Here is a 23,049-nt window from a genome sequence, read left to right on the forward strand (position 1 = left end):
AGCATAAGATCCTGCTGGATCTCTAAGAAAGAAGACAACAAAGCTTAGAAGTAGTAAAGCAAAAGCAGGAAAGAGGCAATGAGAAATGCAGGTTGTGTGGCTGGAACAACCCAGGATTTGTTGCTGCTACTATGAAGCAACAGCAACAGTAGTAACAGTACTATGCTCTTACTACTTTTTAAGAAGGAAAGTGATGTTTGCAGCATGGAGGGAAAGGAGACTGTGGCCACCAACATCTGGTAAGTGTCTCTCCGGTGGTCTATAGATCCTTCAGTGCTGCTGCTGCTGGACAATAGGAAAATGGCATCAAGGTGGTCTGCCCTGGCATGGACTTACTGCAAGTGTTATCCCACAAATGCCTCATGGCAGCTGCCGTGATGGCAAAGAGCTGGGGACAGAGAATAAGAGTCAGAGGTGAGACTTGGCAGTGCTTTCACCTGTACGTAGCAGAGGGCAGGGCTCTTTCATACTGAGCCAGCCTCCCAGATCAGCCTTGAGCTCAGCCAAGGAGAAGGATGGCTTGATTCCACCTAAGCCTTTTTTCCTGGGATACAGGCTTGAAGAATGTAAGGCTGGAAAGAGCAAAAACATTGTATCTAGGGAGAGTTGAGTGGGAAACTGTTGTCCCAGGGCACTCAACTACTATATTCTTCATCGTGGCAAATTTCACGGTTAGTTCGGTGAGAGCAGACTTTTGCCAAAACCAAGCAAGGCCCTATTTCTTGGGTTGCATTGCTATGTGCAGGATGAAGAGCCTAACCAGACAAATCTCATATGATATTGGCATTAGAAAGGTGCTCCTAGGGCAGCACTTCTCAAACAGAGGTTCCTTAAATGAGCAGTGGTCCCTAAGATTTTCTGGCTCTTGGCTATACGATACACAGGAAGCCATGGACCAAGTAAACAGGCTGAAGCTCTTTGAAATGATTTGACTACTGTGGATGATCCTGCAGGGTGCAGCAATGAGTAAAACTCAGGTCAGATGGTCACAGCAGGCAACTGGGATCCAAGAGGTCTCGCATTGGCATGTTGTCCTCAAGCACTGGCATAAAGCAATTGACATTTCTGTACTTCACTCAACATGAGCATGGTTAGCATTACTTGAAATAATAGACGGTACATTAACCGAGAAATGCTTTAAAGTTGTGAAAATGTTAAGTATCGTAGAACAGTAGAACAAGAAGATCCTCGGTTTGTTTGTATTGATAGATATGAAAATCGAGGCTCCTGCTGCCTCACATTTCCAGGGTAATTGCTAAAAGAGAAAATGATCTCTTTGTCAAGTCAACTCATTAAACAAATTGAGACTTTGAACTACTTGATTTGGGTGCAAATTTAATCAGGGAATGAAGGGGTGAATTGACACAGAACACACTTCCTATCTTCTGCCCTAGGGCCATTTTAGATATTACAGTAACACAATATCGTTATTGTTATTTTAGAAGCTAGCTGAAAATCAGCATTACTCTGTGTGCTTCTTTCCCTCAGTGAACAGAGGAAGTGCTTATTCATACATCTGTAGTTAAGATGCATTTTAAAAAGTAAACAGAGACTGTAAGTTGCTTAAATGTCTCTCACCTGTACTAATTCCGGTGGTAGGAGGACAGAGAGTGGGGTGCAGACATGCTGATATAGTCACTTTGGGGATCAGTACCCATTGCCTGTTCAGAACTTTTAAGCAGGCAGAAGTGCGAAGTACCGAGACCCGTCTAGCTCCCTCCCATCTCACTGCTGGCGTGGTTCATGCTCCTGCTCTGCATAAAGTGGTCCTGGGTCCGTAACTGCACCCGAACAAATTTTCATCAGGCCTCCCCAGTTGCAGCTTGAGCTTTTCCAAGGATTCATTTCAGTATGTGAACAAAATCAGTCCTACTCATTCCAATTAGGCAGCCAGTAAATAAATCTTGTGTCTTGTCATTGCAGGTTTTTCTGTCGTGTTGCAGACTGCTTAGAAATTTTCTCAAAGCAACTGCAGTGCTCCACTTGTTTCTTTTCGGCAGTTAAAACTTTTTCCTTTTGTGTAACCACAGAGTGTTTGTTCAAGGCATGCTTCTGTGCCGAGCAGAATCTGTGCTGTATTTACAAAGTAAAAGCCAATACAAAGAGTGCTCACTGTAATTAACAGTGTTTGGAACGAAAAGTCTAATGAGTATAGATGCTATCAAAGCTGTTCTCTTGCTCAGAAGTGAATGTTAATGCCAATTACTCATGTTTCTTGATTAAACTCTCTCTGAACATTAAGTACGGCAGAAAAAAAATCCTCCATCACAAAATATGCACATTGCAGTTGAGTCAGAAGCTGGTACCAAGAATCCAGGGACAAAGTGTACTCTGTGTTGTGGTCCTTCAAGGAATACTACTGTGAAAGTGCCTTGGATGTGATTTATAAAAGATGTCTGTGTTGAGTATTCCACTGGATCACACTCAAATAAGTGGACACCACACTAAGATGTACTTCCAGGGCAAGGGAAGTACTTGCATGAGTAAATGCCTGAATGAGGACATTTTACATGGACAAACAGGAGGTTCCACTAAAGACGTGTCAGCTCTCAAGATCTACAGCTGGGAATCATATAAATCATGAGAGTCAGCTAGCGATTTCTTATAGTTGGAGTTGGGGCTACTGCCTGTTTGACTGGATTCATGTCCACTGCTCTACTTGATAAACCATTCTGGGGTATACCTGCAGCAATTTTTTTTACCAATATTTTGATATGATACAAAAGGGGCAGGTACCCTGCTATATTTCTGTATACTTGAGCTCTGAAATAAGGGGAAATGCACCGACCAGGAAGAAAATTCAACATCAGGTTTCTCCTAAAAGATAAAAAGGCTTATTATCAAAGCTACAGGAATGTGTGTTTGTTTTCTATTCATCAAATCAGAGTTTAAAAGCAGAAGAAATGCTTAAATAGTCTTTCCCCAGCCATCTTCTCTGTCTCAGGCCATTGCACTTCATACAGCTACCACTGCCTTGAGCCAGACGTTTCCTAGAGCTGTGACACAATGACACCCGGTACCAGCCCCGGCATACTGAACTACACAGCGGATGTGATACTGGGAACAGAGAATAACAGGAAAGTTTAGAGTTGAAATAAAACCAAGGGTGGCTGGTGGAAGAGCTGCTCTTCCTTTCCATCCCTGGATTCAGACCGGGCTGAAATCTTCCATCCAAAGCCTTGAGGGCCTCATGAGCATCCAGGACCTGCTGTACCTGCTTTTCAGCCAGCACCTATCACAGCACTGCTCACCAGAAGAGTTCACAGCTAAATAGATGTATGATATAAAAGCCGGGGGCAGGGAGGAGAGAAGTGGCAGGAACGGGGAAGTGTCTCATCCAGGGACAGGCAGGAAGCCATTAGCAGAGCTGGAAAAGGCCACGGATGTCCCAATTCCAAAGACTGTGCTTTAAATATTTAACTACCCGATGTTTATCCCATTTGTTATTGATAGATCACAGCACCTGGCATAAGTAATGCTTTACTCTTTGAAAATATCGCTTCATAAATCTTCATGACAGGCGTGTGCGGTGGGTGGGTAACCAGCATTATCCCCACTTTACCAAACTGGGACGCTCACACATCACAGCAGGTAGAGACAAAACTGCCAAAAGATGTGCCTGCAGCAATCAGGTTTGGGAGAGCCCAAAGACCAACAAATGCCCACAGAAATCTCTCCATGAACCTTGCAGATAGCAGAACATAGTGATTTAAATCTAAAGCTATAGCTGCTTGAGAATAATTTGCAAGAAGTACAAGAGTGACTCCGGCTGAGCAGACAATTCACTAGGAACAGTTTAGCTAAACGATCTCCAATGGGAGAAGGTGACCAGTGAGGCGTCTGGGCTGTGCGAAGGCTTGGGAGCAAAGTCCCAGCGCACTGGGGATGCCTGGACGCCGTGCCTGCCCGTGCCCAGCCTCCGACCAGTGCAATTGCTATCAACAGCACTACAATTCTCACACAAATTCCAGTTAGCAGGAGAAAAAGAAAGAGATTGGAAGTAATGGGGGACATATGAATCATATCTGCAAGTCTTTGTGTAATTTAGTTTTGAAATTTAAGATTTAAACTAATGTATTCCTCGGCCAAAAGTTATTCTAGCTTCTCTAGGCAGGTAGTAATAGAAAGAAATGTGATCTTTTTGATTAAGCCAGAACATTTACTGCCACTGGGAAGTGCTGCACATAATGTACCGTGGGGACATGGTGCTTTCTGCAATTTCTGCTACAACTGCAATATCTTACAGTAAACCTTCAAAAGTACAGTATATAGGAAGTCTGAAATCATCCTCATTAACTGCATTTATACAACAGAGCACCTATCTATTAAGGTGTTAGAGGTGCTTCCAGTAAAATAAATTAAGATTAAGTCCTGATTCTGCTTCCAAACAGCCAGTATAAATCTAGACAACTTGCCCTACTTCTGTAGCTTTATTCCAGATTTAAATCTCTTCAACAAGGCTCTTAAATTTATGCCTTACTTGGACACTTGAGTGTTTCTACCAGTGTCATCAGAGCTGCTCTCATAAGCTTTAAATTCTCCAGTATGTTTGAAAATTTCAGCATGTGCCAGGGACTAAAAACTGACCTCCAAGGCTAAAATCAACAGATTGGCAGAAAGCTGAAAGCTAATACAAAACCATTAATGAAAATCAAAAGGCACAAGAGCTTCAGGAGGAAAAAGAGAACTTACAATGTTTAGAAAAACAGTCAAATCCTGGGAGGAAAAAGGAGAGCTGAAGACTGAGAACATGTACCTTCATTTCAAATACTCAAGTATTTAGTCCTCCCTCAGGATCCCATTGCATTGATGCTGCAAAGAGAAAGGCTGAGTCTCTGCCTCCCCAAAAGCTTACACCTGAGATTTCCACATTTAGGTTTTCCACTTATCTGTAGCTACTTAAACACTGCACAAATTCCACTATTATCTGCAATCTACTATTAGGGAAAGTAAGGTGCAAGAAAGAGAAATAACTTACCTAAGGCCTTATCACACACTCAAACACTAGGAAATGAGACCTGGGTATTCATCTATTCTACTGCCATACATGGGGGCAAAATCTAGATATGTTTGGCAATAAGCTTTTGGAGTTTTGCTTGCCATTCAGGCTAATGCAGGAAATAGAAATTTCCTGTTCCTCTCAACCTGAAAAGCCTCCAAGGTCACAACTGCTCAGCTGGAAGACAGTAAATACCACAGCCTCATTTTCTTAATGCACACATGAAAGAGAGAAACTCAGCCTAACCTTATAAGTTTACTTTGGGATCATCTTTATGGTCCAGGTAACTCCCAGCTCAGCCAAGGCAGGATGCTTAAGTGATATTGTAATATGAATAATAAATCTTAACTTGGGACCAAGCAGGAAGCTGTTGAATGCTGACAAACAGTGCTGTAAAAAGCCACTTCAGAGATCTGTGCAACCACAGGGGAAAGATCTGCCTAGCTGTGGGCATGTTAGTTTGCCCAAAGAGGGCTCATGGATACTTGCCTTGCTGTCTGCAGGCAGGTCTTTGCCCACCTTCTCCCACACCACACTTTAGACCGCATACCTGACGTACACATTGATTTCTTCCCTGAATAACCATCCCCTTAATTAAGCTGAAGGCTGCTTAACTCAGCCAGCTTGTAAACGCTGCATTCATTATTCAGAGTTCTCCAGATCTGAGGGAACTGAAGGGAAATGAAAACAAAGCTCCCCACGGGATTTAACACCCACCCCACTGGTCTGCAGAGACTCAACTTGAGGCGCAGCGTGGCTCCCCCTCATCGTTCCTTGTCACCTGCAAACAGATGTGGGAAGAGACGGCAGCCGATCACCCATCAGGAGGACCAAGGGCTCTTCCTTTAGAGTGGCCAGAGCCAAGGGACACGGGGACAAATACTTGAACGGGACCAGGGGAGGAAGAAAGAGGCAGAGCCCTTCCAGGCGGTTGGTGCTGATTCTCCCACCTCGTTTTCCGAAGCACAGCAGATGCTGCCCGTGGAGCGGCTGCCAGCCCTCAGCTGTTGTGCTGTCGAGCTCCAGCATGCCCGTGGTGCTCGTACGCTGGAGCACAAGCCTCAATATCCTGGCTCCCAGCTGCCTGACGGCTTGGAGAATTGGAACGAAATATTACACTCTCTCTCCCACCTGCTTTTGCATTAGTCACAAGCCAGAGCAACATCCAAGCCTTTTGTGTGCATCATCCCACCCTCTAGAGAAGGATGGGGTCTGGTCAAGGCTTGCAAGAAAATGGCAACCCAGCCATTTGGCTAGGCTACACACAAAAAGCCCTGCCTTGGCGATGGATTAGAGTGGGTGTCTCTACAGGGCTCCATCTTTATCTTCTTTTTCTTTAGAGGTTGCTGAAAAAAAATACCAATAGGTCAGTGCAAGAATAGAACATGAAAACAGCCAAATATAAACACAGAATGGACCGAGAGAGATCGGGAGTGGAAAATAAAAGTTTGCAGATGAACATACGTTTTTAGAGACAGTTCCAATTCGATGCAAAAGCATTTAGAAATTTGAGTTGAATACAGTGAGTCAGAACAAGCCAAAAGCTGAGCTACTTTCACCTGGAGCAGTGATATTTTATTTCAGATTTCCGAAGTATTTTGACTCTCCCCGCACTGGACCGTGCAAAATAAATGGAAGTTGCTGTGGTAGCACCTACACTCTCTCCCTTCGGCTGGCCTCCCCATCTCAGCTGAAGGAGGGCTCTGTGTCTGCATTTTCCTGCTCCCAAAGGACTCCCTCACACCCAACTGCAGGCTCTTCTTGAGTGCAGCTCTCTGCATCTCAGCTCTCAAACAGCAGTATTCCCTGGAAGAAAGCCAGGAGGATAACTTTTACCTGGTGACGAGGCCACTTACCAAAGTGAACTGACTTCCATCATTTCCTCTGTAACCCACACTTTGAGCTGGTTTTAAATTTCTCTGATCAAGTAGAGAAGAGATCTGAAGGCAGCTGTCTCAGATCACCTCGAGCTTGGTCTGTGTCTACCTCCTTGCTTTTATGGATATAGGTTTCCTTTTTTTTAAAAAAAAAAAAAAGCCTCCAAGCAAAATGTTCTGTTTCAGGTTGAGCAAAACATCCATTTCAATCTAAGCAAAAGGTTTTGAACATACGAAAAAAAGAAAACAGCTTATTTTAGGTTGACCCCCCCCCAAAAAATTACACTGCTCTCATCAGATCAATGTAAAGACCCCATCAAGATTTTTCATCACAGTACCTAAGCACTGTAACTAGACAGTACGTTTCCTGATTGTACAAACATGACTTCCCCCATGCCTTCTCAAATTTTTACTCAGTTAATAATTTTTTTCCTCTCCACAGGCATCCATAAGAAGGGCTTTTTAGGAGGCTTATTCACTGAAAAATTTTTAATAAGTGTGACTACGTTCAGAAATTTTCACATTTCTGGACATATGCACTTTTACATGCATGCTTGCACATTTAACTTATTATTGGTTTTTAAAAGAACTTACAAAATGGTTCTGGACAAAATCCCAAATTCAGGGCTGTTTGGAAACTGCTCATATTTGCTTTATTCATGATAGAGCTATTTGAAGCTGTTCTCAGTCTGTGATTGGACTGTTGGAACATTTTTTTTTCATACAGAGAAATAACAATTATTAAATACACCAAAATCCAGGTATCACTATTCAGCCAACTATTCATATGGATTAAGTGGAGGTCTGGTTTTCATGAATAACTGGCAATAGTCTGTATATTTGTAAGCCACATAATAAGAACCCATAAATAATATTAAATAGAATTTAGACTTCAGGGTCTGAAATTCAAAATTAGGCTTTCCAATAGTGTGACTCTCTCCTCAGCCGCTTGGCTTCGCTTGCTGACTAGTAATGCCATATAGGAGGTAGGATATCAGCACTGGGATTATCAGGCATACTGTTTCCATTCACGCATGCAAAAATCCGCATTCCTTTATATGGTATTTGTCAAACTTAACATTATGACTATCAATCAGCTTCATTTGTCTTTTTAAAGAAAAACTATTGCAAAATGTTGGCAGATCTAAGAAAAACCCTAGTTTACATAGATCAAGAAATGTTCAGAGAGTGTCAGGTATTGTAGGAATAGTAGTAGGTTGATGCTGCAGACATAGCATGTTGCAAAGATGGTATAAACAGATGAGCAACTTAAAGTAGTAAGAGGAAATCAGACTATAATATGTGTTTACATGGAGGGAAATAAACTGATACAAAAGGGAGTACAGCTCTCAGCACAGATAGATAAACTCAGAGAGATACCAAAGCTAGCCAGGCACAGTAGGGCAGGGAAAACCAACAGCAAGTGTGAAGAAACAGAGTCCTTCAGGCTACAAGATAAACTGTAAAAAAACGTGCTGAGTTCCCATTTCAGAAGAACCTAAGCTACTTAGTCTATGTCCTTTGCAAAGTAAGAGAAGTAGCTGGCCAGGCTTGCGAAGGTGCAGAGGACTGTAGGAAAGGACTGAAACAGTGTGTGACAGTAGTGGAGGCACCCACATCCCCAAGAAATTATGCACTGACACTAATCATATGCAACATCAGTGACAATACTGTTTCTCCCTTCCAATAGCACCAAAGAATCAAATTTGTAGAAACATTAGATTTAGCTTTTTCACCCTTAAGTTCCAGAACTAGGAGCACTGGGGCTTTCATAGAGTGAAACCTTCTCAAATGCCTTAGTGGGTGAAGAACAAGATTTAGTGGGGACACCAGATAGGCAGGACTGGGGAAAGCTGTCTCCCCTATAAATGACACGACTTACTTATTTCCCCTCTCTCATTCTTTGTGTTTGCAAAGGGCTCCTACCTCACAGTCCTACTGGGAAGAGATAAATACAAGGAGGAGATACACAATGCTTTCTTTATTATAGGGCAGCAGAAGATGCTTTTCACCCCAGCTGCTGAAGGACTTCTGCACAGGCACTGTGCTCTACACACAAAACATCTGGATTAAGTATGTGATCATGATCCCCTGGGTTTTCCTACAAATCATCCTCCTGCATTAATATCCAAGGAAAAAATGACAGAATGCAAATATTCAACCACAAAAATGAAACAGCAGAATTCTTTTTTTTTTTTTTTCCAAGCTGGTCACTAAGCACAGGAATGTGTTACAAGCTGGTTCCCACTTCATCCATGGTTCTCCAGGTCTCCTTTCATAAGGGCAGAGCCTCCAGGAGGAAAGTTTATGCACACTTGCACAGAGAGGCTATCTTGCTGCTGCGGGAGGATGAGCTCTCACCCTTTTAGAGTAACGACAGAAGAGACAACTTCGTGTAACAGAAATACGCAGCACCCGTCGCAGCAGGAAGGCAGGGAGGCCAAATCGATCGATGAGCAGCAGCACCCAGAAGCACGGGAGATGTTCGGTCCCTTGGGCCATCTCTGCTCGCGTGCGGCCACCTCTACGCCAAGGACATCCAGTGCTGGGATGAGCAGCCCAGTGAACCCAACTGGCTGCCCACCGCCTCTCCCCCAGCCGTGGAACGCAGCCCGTGGGCACCCGCTGCCGAGCTGGTGCCTGTGAATAAGACAGATCTGCCGAGGCCGTCTGCAGCCCCAGGGGGGACTTAACAGCCTTCAGCGCTGTGTCACATGTAGTGAACCAAATTGTTTCCACGGGAAAATCGTTTCAAAGATGCCTCAAGTGCAACTTGCCTGTTAGATTCCAAATTCGTTGGGGGGGGAGGGGGGAAATCATGCTTTTTAAGGGCTTGGAATCCATCTTGTGTGTGGCATCAGACTGTGCGACTTGCAGGTTCCTCCTGCCCAAGTGGCATCTGAGCTAATGACGTTGAGCTGGAGGCCTGTGTAACCCATTACCCATCCCCAGAGCCAGCTGCTCCCCACACCTGCAAAATCTGGGCAGAAAACAGTTTCCTTACAGATTTCATCTCTGACTGGGATGGGATGACTCCTGCTTCTGCTGCCCTAAAGGAAACTATACCTGACAGGAGCCAAGTCTTTGAATCAAGTAGGATTTCTAACACTGTGCAATGGCTTTTTTTCCCAAAAAAGTTAAACTTTGCAGAGTTCTAAAACAACTCTGGGAGAAGATGGCAACAGCTGAAGGAGTTTGGCTAGAAATTGTGTTCCCTCTTGATCCATCACCACTGCGTAGCAGCTCTGTGTGCAGACTCCCTGCTCGTTTGAAGGTGGCTGGGATGGCTTCAGGCTTTTGGCTTTTTTATGCAAGCAGATTTTCATGCTTTGATATCTTCTCTGACATGACTTTTGATCCAGCGGAGGTGATGCTGACACTTTTTTCACTGGGAATATTTTATTTGTGTACAGTGCTGCTGGAGCATTGCGGTTGCCTGAGTGATTTCGGAGGGGCTCTTTCACAAAGATGCAGCCTAATAAATGTGAGGAAAGGCGAGAGCTCTGCTAACTGCAGTCAAGGTGCCTGCCCTGGTCCAGACCAAGGCATCATGGGTTGGCAGCATGTGAGGACCATCAGACATGATCCAGGAGGGCTGGGAGAGAAGGGGGAGCACAGCACAGACTGGTCTGGAGATCTGTGCAGTGAGAAGGGCACTTTGGAAGAGCCAGATTATTCCCCCCCAAAAAGGGGATAATGTTTCAAGCTGGCAGACTGGCAAGTTCTGGGAAAAGTGAAGAAACCCTGGTGGAAAGTCTGCACTTTTCTGTCCCTGCCAGGGTAAAGTGGCACAGGGAATGAGGGTCACCAGCGAAGGAATGCTGTGTGCCTTGGGGAACCCCCTGCTGAAGGACTTTCAGATAATTGAGAAAGTCAAACATCCATACTCCTGCTAAAAAAGAGGCTGCACTACCTTCATCAAGCATTTTAGCTACAAAGGGAATTGTTCATAAAGGCAGAAGGAATTAAAGGACGTACTATTTAATGGGCCAGATTGATGTGCACACTGATGAGATACACTTCAAATTGACTAAATGTCTGTTTTGGCTGAAATAGTCTTTTTTTTCCTTGGCCAATGTTATCTGTGATTTTTGTTGTTTGTAAGCTGTGTCCTTTGCTGTGACCCCAGCCAGAACTGACACTAGCCAAACAGGAGGTGTGCATAGGAAAAAAAAAAAAAAGAAAAGAAAGAAAAAAGACAAAATCACTGTATGCCCTAATTCATACCATTCTAAGGCCCATTGAAGCAAACGAGTTTTGTGCTACTGTGAGTCTCATCCCACCTAAGATAAATCCCAGCCTGATTGCAGCCTGCCTGCATACAGTATAAGGACTCACTAGGGCACAATGCAAATTATACCAACTACTTACTAACACAGGTGACCTCTGCACTAACCAAAGGAGAGAAATGGGACTGCATACCACCATTTTGTCTGTCCTTTCCTAAATTGATGAGTAAGTATTTTTGTGTGTGTGTGCGTAAAAGTATGAAAGCACAGTAGCTTGGAGCTAGTAGGCATTACAAAGAGCTAAACTAGCCTGGATTTATATTCATGCAACTTTTCCAGTTGATACAGTTACCCAAGTGCAAGCCTCTGTGGTGGGACTTCCACCAGAGTAAGTCTTGCACAGATTTATCTTATGAGGGAAAACTATCCAACCAAGCTAAATCATTTCAGTGCAGAGCAGTTGTAAGAGCTTGTTTACATGAAGCTGCTCAGAAAAGTTGATCTGAATTTTTAAGTGGATTAGTTAAACTGCATTAATTAAAGCCCTTTGTGGGAACTGTCAGAATTAAAGTGGCTTTGATTTGATTTGGTTTACTTCTCTTCCAAGGCTAAGTCATATTAAGGCCACTTTAATTGCGAAACGGAGGTTTAATGCAATTTAGCTAATTCACTTTAAACTCCTGCCTTTAGTTAATTTAAATCAACTTTCCTGATTGTCCCTATATAGACATGACCAAGGAAAAGCAAAGACCACTTAAATAGAAACACCTAAGAGGAACTTTGAAAAAAATCCAAATATTTCACTAGCACGTCCAGGACATTACTATCTTTGTCACCAACAAGCTTTGGAAATTGCAGGTAACAATGTCAAGGTCCAAGGTACGCTGAGAAACAGATCCTCAGTGCTGAGCTACAGCCACTCATCAGAGACAGGATGGCCAGTCCTGCACAAAAACTTTACTGCAGCTTAAAATAAGAGATGACAAGTTAAGAAAATGCCTCTCAGCCCTCAGAAAAAAACAGGGCTTGGGCCATGGGCTGTGGAGGGGGAAGAAGAGGGCTGCCTGAATATGTGAAAGAAGAAGGAAATTTTATTTAAAGCTCTAGTGACAATTTCTGCATCCTTTCTCCCCCCTGAGCCAGAAGGTACAAACAATATTGGTAAAATGCTGTTGGAGGAAACCTGGTCTTCTTTGCCCTGGAAGCATCATGCAGACCTGTTTCAGGCACTGGTACCAGGTAACAGCCATGCAGCAGCCTGAAGCTCAGAGAATTGGGACATGGAAACATACAGGCGACTTTGCATGGCATCAGCCCTGGCTCTGCAGGACCAGCACTGAGCCAAGAGCCAATCTGCCAGACCATCCCAAAGTGTTACCTATGAATTTAAGAATTTAAAGTGAATCTTTAAAAACTATTTCTACAGGTGCAAGTTGCTTTCATAAGACACTTTAATGCCTACGAATATCTACACCTTTTCTGTATCATATTTTTAAAGCTCATAAACTGGCCTTATTCAACAACACAGCAGACAGTTAACGTTACGGTGAGCAGCGTTTGTAACGACAGCGTTACTCTGCACCAGATGAATGATTAGAGTAGGGAACTGCCACATTAAATGAGAGGGAGTACAAGACAGGTTTCTTGTGCTGCTGAGATCCATTTTAGTATTGAATCATACTCCAAATGGCAGCCTAAGTGAGAGTAGACGTGATGATTAGTAGGACTGTGTCTGTTTGGAGATGGCTGTATGCATGACTGAGCATGAATGGCCCGATTATGAGTGGGTGTAATTCCACGCAAAGGGACTGAGCGGGCAGAACTGAGGTAGCAATGATTAGCTGCCACGCAAGGTAAGTTATTGTCTCCTGTGATGCTAAAGATATACTGTACTTAATAGTTCATTGGCTAAATGCATTCAGATGGTTGATATTGCCACAGCCGGAAACATTCATTCACGTAATTAGTTTACCTGCCTAGTTTAAGCCAAATGGAAAATCCCCCTGTAAAGCATTCTTAAGCCAGCTGTTGTGCCAGTGTTGGTCGGCACAGTCCTTTTGACTTTGCAAAGTTGCCTGGTTTTCCCCAGGAGGACATGAGGTCCTTTAATCCCCTACCTTAACACAATGCCTTATCACAGCCATTACAGGGATGCTCTGGAATCTTCTCTGGATAATCTGACCCCAAGATTTGTAACAGCAGCCACTGAAATCAATGGAAAATGAGCTGTCGTGTGACAGGGTTGTTACCTATCAGTGATCTTAATTCCAGGTGTGTGACAGGGAGGACAGGAGATGACTCATTCCTTGTCACAAATCCTCTGTGTCACAGATTTGCAGTTATACCTTTTTCCACAGGAACCTCAGCTACTTGCCCGTAATAAATGATCTTCAGGTGACTTCCTCTCCCTTCTCTGGGAGTCATGAATATTTGAATTAACAAATTAATCTTTTCACTCCCTTCATAGGAAGACAGATACCTTTATATATGGAGTGCATGAGACAGAGAATAAAAAAAATAGACCACAAAGGAAAGCATCTGATTTTCAAGTAACTCTGTTCATCAGAGGGGTTAGGCCAGACCCTCAACTGCAGCAGAGCAATACTATTTAAATCAGGAATTGTACCACTCCATCTCTTTCTATCTCACTGGTCCTGTTTTGCAGGCAGCAAATTCAGAGCCTAGACCTGGGTCTAAAATCAGCACTGACCCAAGCAGTTTAAGCATAATGGATCCTGTCCTCATCCTCCAGTGGTGTGTAGGAAGGAAGTTGAACTTTTTATCCCATGAAGCTCAAGAATTCAAATTGAATTTGTCTCTCTTCATAAAGCACCTGAAGTGTCAGGGCTGGGAAGGAGAGAATCCTCTGAGGTCCTCAACATCAGCATAACCACATCATCAAACTCAGCATAATTTACCATTTTGCAAAGGTGGTGCCCAGTTAAGGCGTGCTGCTTTCTAGCGACTCTGTTTCATAGGAGTAGAGCGTGGATTTGGATTAGCTCTCTTAATGCACAGGTACATGGATTTGGGGGGAGAGGACCCTGATATGAATGTTTGGGGCTAATATTATGCTCTGTCACCTACATGGTAAGAAAGTATAACAGCAGTCAGGGGTGGTCCCAGCATTTTGCTATTCCTGTGTTAATCTATCTGTTCTTTTGTTTGAGTCTTTTTGCTAAGCCTTCAGCAGCAGGGCTGGATTCTGGAAAGGGCTGCTGGGATGCTCATAGTCCTCCTTGTGCGATATTACGTCCTGTGAAGAGCTCATTAAGTACAGGCAGTACTTAAATTTCCACACACCACTTACAGTCATCCCCAGAAGGCTAATTCTGCTGTGGTCCACAGCAGGGTATCAGGGTCTCGAGCTTCATCCGTCTGTTTGCTTGTATTTGCTTCTGCATTCTTTGCTTTTAACCTATCAGATGCATTATTGAGCCCTGCAATTATTTTTCCATTCATCTTCTTCTTTCCTGACTCATTTAGCAAACAAATACTTCTTGACCTCTTGTGTGTTGAGACGCACCATCTAGCTCAGGGTGGTGGAAAGCGTGAATCTGCTGCCTTTGGAAACCCTGCAAGCCGATAGCAGGGAACAGTTGTCCCTGGACATTTTGTTCCAGTTCCACTCCAGTGCTTGCTCATGTAAGAAAGTAATTTTTGCTCTGGGTTCATCAAGAAGAACAAAACAGCCTGCTCATTTCTTATCTTCAAGCAGACTTCCCAAAGATTATAGGAAGAGGATTGATGGGGAGCCTAGGGTCTTCCAGGCCAGGAATGCAGCAGCTGATCAGGGCATCGGTCTAACAAGTACATTGGTACTGTCAGGTGGCTGCTGTGGCCCAAAGCAGACCAAAACTGCTGAGTGCCACAGCCTACCTGCTCGCTGATGTCCCTCCTGCACCAAACTGCGTCATACCTGGGTCTAACCCCCCCAGTGCAAACCCAAGGGGCTGCCCCTCCAAAGGCTCTCACCGCTGTGTTGCTGTTTCTCTGCATTTCTATGAAGATACGAGAAAACTAATGTAATGAGAGATTTATACGAACAGGGGTGTACTGTGTGCACCAAATGTCTGGGATGAAATGGCACACCCGAAGCCTCCATGCTGAACTGCCAGCGTGTTCTCAAAAGCATATCTCATCCCCACTGGCTATTTGTGATTGCAAGGTGGCTATTTTAATCACAGAGAAGCCAACCTGCCTTTTTTCCAGCATTTCTACTGCAGAACAACACTGTTCTGTGGTCCTTCTGCAGCTGAAGGGGAGTGCGTTGGGGGAGATGGAGTGATGGGGCTTCTGTGATGCTTTTTTGCCATTCCCTTTGTTTCATGCTCTTTGTTTAGTGAGAAAAGCACGGCAGGGACTCTGGCCTTATGTGAGTAAAAGCAGTTTTGCCATCAGGTAACAAAAGCTGCTACTCAAAAGGAGAATTGGAATGAGGGTGAACAACTGGAGCGTGTTTCCAAAAATTGAAAAGGGACATGTGCCAAAAGCTATCAAAAGGTGGGTCCTTGCAGTCAAAGAGGTGGTCTGTCTGGAAAAGCCTGCCAATGGGGGCTCTTTTCCTAAGATATTGAGGCTCATGCAACACTTATGCAAAAAGAAAGACCCCAAAAGCTTTCCCCAAAATGACAGCACAAACCAGAAGAAGCAGCCAATGGGTTCATGAATCTTAAACTTCATTATGAGATAAGTTTTACACAGAAATAGTAGGTGGTGTGGAGCTCCCTTTCTCCATGGCTAAGGGGAGCTTCCAGCTGCCTGTAGGACCATGACAGGGTACAGACTAGGGCTAGGTGTGTTTCCTTATCTTTAGGTCAATGTCCTTGTAGAAAGTTGCAACACTCTCCAGCTGAATGGTAGAGGAAGGAGAGGACAGGTGTGTGCCATGATCCGGTCATGTCCCTGTCTAAGGATTTAGCTGTCAAAGACAGGAGCATCAAAGAACAGAGCAGCCACCCCCCATTGCCACAGGCAGCCTCTGCCTTCCTTCCCAGGGTTCTCCCAGCCTCCCATCAAGGCTATCTATCCCATGTCTCCCTGATGGAAAGGAGACATTTGTCCTGGGCCAACCATGTCACCAACCCCACTGCAATATGGGCTACCACCAGTGTTGTCCCTGCTGTGACCTGGACGCTAGGGCTGGTGCCAGGAGCTCATGTGCGGCCCAGCCCTTGGCTACCTGGGGAAAAAGGTTTTGTGGCTTTGCCATGGCTGGAGGGAGCTCCCAGCAAGACTGGAACAGGGTATAGGTTGAGGCTATCTTATCTGTCCTGTAGCACGCTGGCAGCTCTCTGGCTGAGTGTTGGAGGAGGGAGAGAACGGGAGTGTGCAATGGTCTGGTCAGGTCCCTATCCAGGCGTCCGGCTGGAACAGACAGGAGAAGCAACAGAGGAGGAGCAGCCACCCTCCATCGCCATGGACAGCCCCTACCCTCCCCTCTCAGCCCTTGGTCACCTTGGTCACCTGTCTGCCAGCCTGGAGCAGCCCTTTTTATACCTATCCTGGACCACCCACATCACCAACTCACCCTGTGACACGGCCACCACCAATGTTCTCTCTTCCGTAACATAGCCATGACATCACCAGGGCTGGTGCCTGGAGTTAGTGCTGTATTACTGCGACATGGCTATTACCTTCCACCATTCAGCACAGAAGAAAAAATTAAATAATAAAAATTAATTAATTCAACTCAATAAAGAACAACTGGCAATACTGGGGTGGGAAATTAGGTAGTTGTAGCAGCTATTTAAAGAACAGGACCTCAGCGAAGGTTAGAAAAGAATTAAAAGCAGCAAGTCCTACCTAATTTTAAAGATTGTGTGGTACTTTGTGCTGAGATTTGTGGGTCTGAAGACTAAATTCTGGAAGAAAAATGCTTGTCAAGTTGACTGAAGGCAATATTTCATACCTTTGGAATTAAAGACATGTCCAGTGCCAAACCATGCATCCACAAGTGGCTGACAGAGCTGAGCATGGTTCAGCACGAACTGCAAGACTCACATCTTTCTTGCCCTGAAACAAACCAAAGATTTTGCCAGGGACTGCCCCATGCTACACACTTCAGTTGGACACTAGAATGAAATACGTGAATTAGCTTCTATCATCTGCTTGGTTCACTGCAGGCTGTTACACACAATCTCTTTAACTGACAGCACCAGAGGCAGTGGCACAAACTGAAACACAGGAGTTCAGTTCCTGCTGAACATCAGCAAATGCTTTTTTACTGTGAGGGTGGCTGAGCACTGGCACAGGTTGCCCAGGGAGGCTGTGGAGTCTCCATCCCTGGAGATGTTCCAAAGCCATCTGGACATGGTCCTGGGCAACCAGCTCTAGGTGGCCCTGCTTGAGCAGGGGGATTGGACCAGATGACCTCCAGAAGTCACATCCAACCTCAACCATTCTGTGATTCTGTGATTCAGGCACATGGAGACTTACTGCAAATCAGCTGATACACGGTAACTGGTTAAACCCCATTAACCTTCTTTCAAGTTTGGCCCAAAGACAGCCACTCCAGTAACTGAGTGATACAGTCAGTTTGCATGATGCCACAGCTAGTGGGCTCACGATGAGCGGTTAGGGACGACATCCTCTGTGTGCAAACCTTCCTTTGGAGACCACCAAAATGGCAGATAATTTACAGTTATCAGATTATCAGATCAAAATTTTCCAGGCAAGTGGACCTGTTAGCTGTGTAGTCTTCAACTGGGAGAAATTAAGATCCCAAAAGGTTCACTGGTTCTATATGTTTTGGACTTAAACCAAGAAAGTTGTCTAAGGCAGCTCATCTGCTGCCTTCAGTAGCCATATTGCCCTCGAGGAAAGCAGGTGTTTTCTAGACATCGGTAAAGCTGCTGGGATGAGAACCAGACTGAGCAGCTCTCAGCAGTTCGTTATCCATTTCTGTGCCTGCGTGTGAAAGAAGGTGCTGAAATGCTGTAATCCTCTAGCATTTTGCACCTTCTTTGCTTTCCGGCTTTGCAGAGAGAAGTGGTTACATGGGGTGCAAAGCAGCGATGACTCAAGCCTGTGGTGTTTCCAGGTAGGATGAGCAGCACCGGTGCCTGGGAGACCTCATGAGAGCCCCTGCCTGCATTTGCAGACACTAGGAGTTCGTATACCTCAGCTAAGCTCCAGATAAGCATGTGGACTTTGTGATGCTCTTCCGAATCCAGCACAAGTTCTGAACTATTTAAAGCTTTTGTTCACTCATCATTTCTTATTTCTTTCTTTTACCCAGAAATCTTAATCCCTTTGAGAAGATACTGTTTAAACTCTCTCAGCAACTAAACACATACAATGTAAGAAAAGGAGTAAGCGTACCTTGGCCAGGTTTACATGCTGCAGGAGGTGCTGCAGTTTAGAGATGACAGAGCAAGTCAATAGTAAATAAATCCTGGCTGCATGGTTTTTTTCACCTGTTTCCTCTATAATGAATCCTTTGGAAATCTGGCACAGCTGGGACTTGAGGAGGGGGCTCTTTGGCTCCCTATTTAGCTGCTCCATCATGAAATGTAGTGATAGTCAGAAAAGTAACTGCGTAAAAATGGCACCTAGGTGCTGTAAATATGTGTTCTCTGTGGGTCTCCTGGGGCATATGTGCCAAGTTTAAGGACCGTTTGTTTTCTTACTCTCTCTCTCTTTCCTGTAGGTAGGGATGTGCTAGCCATGTCATGCCCAGCTCTCCTGCCTCTCCCACAGTATTGCCAGTTAATGTCTGATTCCAGAAGCTTTGCAGTTAGCAATGTTTTAATAAGCAGAAAGAACACAGCTTGATTCTCAGGTAACAGGCTGAGCTAGCTGTGCTGGCAGTCAGAGAAAAAAACATGGTATTGACTTGAAGACTGAGTGAATTTGGAATAGAAATTGCGGAGGAGGAATAAATGTGGCATACCAGGATGTCACTTTTACACTTTCCAGATGATAACTGCACTTTAAAGTGGAGAATCGCTGACAGTGACATCCTCTTTTAAGCATCCAACATCTATGCCCGTACTTGGTCCTCCTGCAAAACCCCCTGCTTTTCCAGCTCTGTCTGACTCATATTGTGTATTCTTCACAAAATGTACTGACACAGGCTCTGTTTATGAGAGTTACTCAAGTTTGTTTCCAAGTTAGAATTACCGTTTTATGAGGAGGTGGCTGGGTTAAGAGAGGAGAAGTCTGCACTTGTTGGGCAAGGACATTGAAAAGCACTTACCGGGAATAAAAGTTGCAAGCTAAGTAGCACACATCTGACTGCATTGCATAAAAAAAGTGCCTGGAAACTCTTTTCTTGCCCCTCACTGCAATATCTTTCAGGGCACCCGTGAAATGACCATCCAAGAGAAGTTTATTTCATCACCTTCTACTACACCATTGGCCAGGGTATTTATTCCTAGGAAATGAGTAGATCACCTGGAGTCTGTCAATTGGCTGAGATATTTGGGATGTCACCAAGTGGTACCACAGAGGGATCAGATGCCTTCGGCAGGGCAAGGCCACATCTGGGTGTGTGACAGCAGCGTGCCCACAGTGCCCTGGTACAGAGGGGAAAGGGAGCCGTGGCAAAAAAGGCAACCCAAAGGCTAAAAGTAGCTAGTGTCCTTTTGCATGGCAGGATGAATCCTTGCTGGCAGACCCTGTGGCACTGAAATATCTAATTTATTTTCAGAAAAGTGTGAAAAAGGATTAAAAGCAAGAAATCAGGCTTTTTACTTTTCTGGAAGAGAGAGGCAGTTTGATAATAAGCCGCTTTCCTGTTGGCAGCTTGGGGTGATGCACTTCCAAGAGCCACATCCCTCAGGACAACACCCTTGGTGAGTGTGGTCAACCCTCTAGAAATCTTGTTAGAGTGTGAAAGCGAATGTCTGTGTGCGAAGGATGCTAAAGCCTCTTTCAGAGGGCGAGGAGCTGACCCTGCAGGGAGGGATGTTTCACAAACCGACCTGCACCGGGATGCTTCCACCCCCAGGAGAAAAACACGGTCCCCTCTGTCCACTGCATCTACTCCCAGAGGCAACCTCTCTCTTCCAGGGCTCCAAAGACATGTCAAAAGAAATGTCTCTAAAATCCATCAAATCACTCTTTTATCAGGACACATTTGGCACCAAAGATCAAAATCAAGCCCACGTAAAAAATCATTAGCAATATGTGATTCAGGGAAAAGTCAAAAGCACAGTGAAAACAGTCATTTGTTTGCCTCTAAAAAGTATGTTTGCAGCCTGATTATAATAGTCCTGGAGAACCAAAATATGAAAATAACTATAAAGCAAGCTCTGAATATCATATTCCACTGTCCAGACCTTGCATAATGTAAACAATGAATAAATGTTCCTAATGGAAAAAAAGTAAATGAGTTATTTTCAAAATTTATTTTAATGGTTACTGTGTTATTAATAATATATTTAGAGAATTATTTTTCAGCTATGTCCCTAGATCCAGTAGAATAATTACATGCTCCAGGACAGCAGTAGAGATGAGGAACTACATATATCTTAGTGACCAGTTCTATAAATATGCTACTAAAAATTAGTAATCATTGTCATAGCTGGCTCAAGAGAGACTTGTTAACTAATTATAGATCAAGCTGTGCATTAAAATTAAAGCCATTTGCAAGATATTAGAGCAAATGTAATGTTCCCGAGAGATAATAAATTGACAATCTTGGAACCTTAAGTGCTGTATAACCTCTGCAGCTTGGTCAGCGCAAAAACAAGTTTTCAAACATTATTCCCCTGTCACACCTCGAATCAGACTAGGTAGGAATACTACCTAGGATGGGTCATTCCTTGGCCATGGAGTCTGTGACCTCTCGAGACACTGCCAGCTGGGGTGAACACGTGTCTGGCGAGGTCTGGTCTGAGATCACACCACATGCTGCAGAGTCCACCAGGACATTTTCACATTTTAACAGCCCTGGACTAGTTGCCAGATCGAAAAAATCACTTAGGCACTCTTTTCAGCCAGTCCTGTTTGGGATCTCACTCAAGATAATGCCTGTCCTAACCCATTGAATTTCTTGATCTGAAGACCCTATGGAAGATGTACGAATCATAACAGAAGCTGCCCTAGTAAACTACTTAGATATTGTAAGATCTTGGTGGTTATTGTCTCGTTTTTGTGTTTTACAGTACTTTATGTGATGGGATCTCGGTTCATGATTAGTAGCCCCGCCACAATATAAAACACACAGAATAATACCAGAGGCATTATGTTCCTCAAAGCTGTATTTCAAGAATGTGAAATTTATTTCTTGATTTCATGCTGCCACAGTCAAGCAGATTTGGTACATTACATGGGCCTAATAAGAAGACTTCATAAGTGTTTTAAAATTGTGGATAACCTGAGAAAGAGGAGAAAGCATTGGCAAGTAAACCACACTTTCTTGTAAATCATACACTGAATTTCCAGGATTTTATCCTGTAACAAAATCTGGGGTTGAGCGGCTGACAAAAGCTAAAGCTCAATGAGCACAGACAGGGAGTCTTTATCACCTTGCACTGCAGCTTGATCACTGAAAATAAAAAGAAAAAAAAAGAAAAAAAAAAAGAAAAAAGCAATACACAGTGCAACCTTGAATATCAAAAGGACCAAGCAGGCTGCCAGAGAGGGGTGGGTTACTTCCACTTGCTTGATCTTTTTGCTCTGGCTAAAGTATTATTAATATTTCAGTATATTGACTGCTGCATACTTTTCTGGAGCAACACCTTTAAAAACCAAGCCTGTGCAATACAGAGATGAACCTGGATGTTCACTGACTGAGATCAACTGCAAGAGATAACACTGTAAAAAAAAATGGACAAAAATATAGACTGAAGATAAGCCTTCTTTTTTTTAATTTCTATTAAATTTTCCATTTACCTGTACAGAACAGAGCATCTAGTTGCAAAGAAGCTGGTAGGTGGACTGCAGCATTCAATTATAAGTAATCTGCATCACTATATACTTTTAATGTGCCTGAAAACTATTTTGATCCAACTGTAATTGGTTTACTGTATGCATTTACAGGTACACAAAGAAAACAAAGATTATGACTGAGCTAAAATTCCGCTCATTATTTGCTATTATGGCATTAATTATTGACCAGATTCTTATGTTACTCTACAATTTAAATCTGCCACTAGCAGTAGCCATTCTTCTGAACACGTTGGAAGCTGGTATACGAGACAAGAAACCTTAAAAAGTAGAGTAATAGCACCGCCCAGTGGCTTAGCAAAGAATAAGCCATCACTTAGAGATCCAGTGATCTGGACAAAGTACTGTTGTATTTTATTAAAAAGTCTGGAAAATGTGAAGACAGGAAATTATTCTAGGGTCAGGTAGAAGTAAGAAATCTTTATTCAAATCCCTTTTCTTTATCCAAAATCACTCTGAAAAACTACTTTCAGTTATGCTGGCTATAAAGTCCAGCTGTCACTCTCATGCCATTTCATGTAGAATTATTCAAGATTATTATTCAAAACCATATTTAGAGTAATATTTTTATTTAGAATAATTTATACTCTAAATTATTTTATTATTATAATTCTATTGTTATAAAGAATTATTCTGCATCTCATTATTCCCTTACATACTTACTTGGATTTGCTTTTATTCTCTCGTACAATTTGCATATAGCCCAGCAGTCATCGGAAATCTATCTACACTGGCTTACGTCCACCTATTTATTCCGGGAGATAGTTGGTGTCTGACAAAAACATACCCACCACCACTACCAGATTAGTCCTGGGTGTCTTATACTGTGTTACAGCAACATGTTAGAGGAAGGGAGTGGTTTGTTGTTGCTGCATGGGCACCAGCTTGTATGCTGGGAGTTTCAAAAACACCCACAGACCAATGCAGGGTACGTGGTGGGGAGGCATCTTGTAGGACCAGTTGCAGCTCTGGTCCTCGGCTGTGCAACCTGAGGGTCTTCTTGGTGCCCCTCTGGCCCACACATGCAGGTTTCCTCCCCTGAGCAGGA

Source organism: Haliaeetus leucocephalus, unplaced genomic scaffold (assembly GCF_000737465.1).
Source record: "Haliaeetus leucocephalus isolate CR32 unplaced genomic scaffold, Haliaeetus_leucocephalus-4.0 Scaffold555, whole genome shotgun sequence".
Taxonomy (NCBI): domain Eukaryota; kingdom Metazoa; phylum Chordata; class Aves; order Accipitriformes; family Accipitridae; genus Haliaeetus; species Haliaeetus leucocephalus.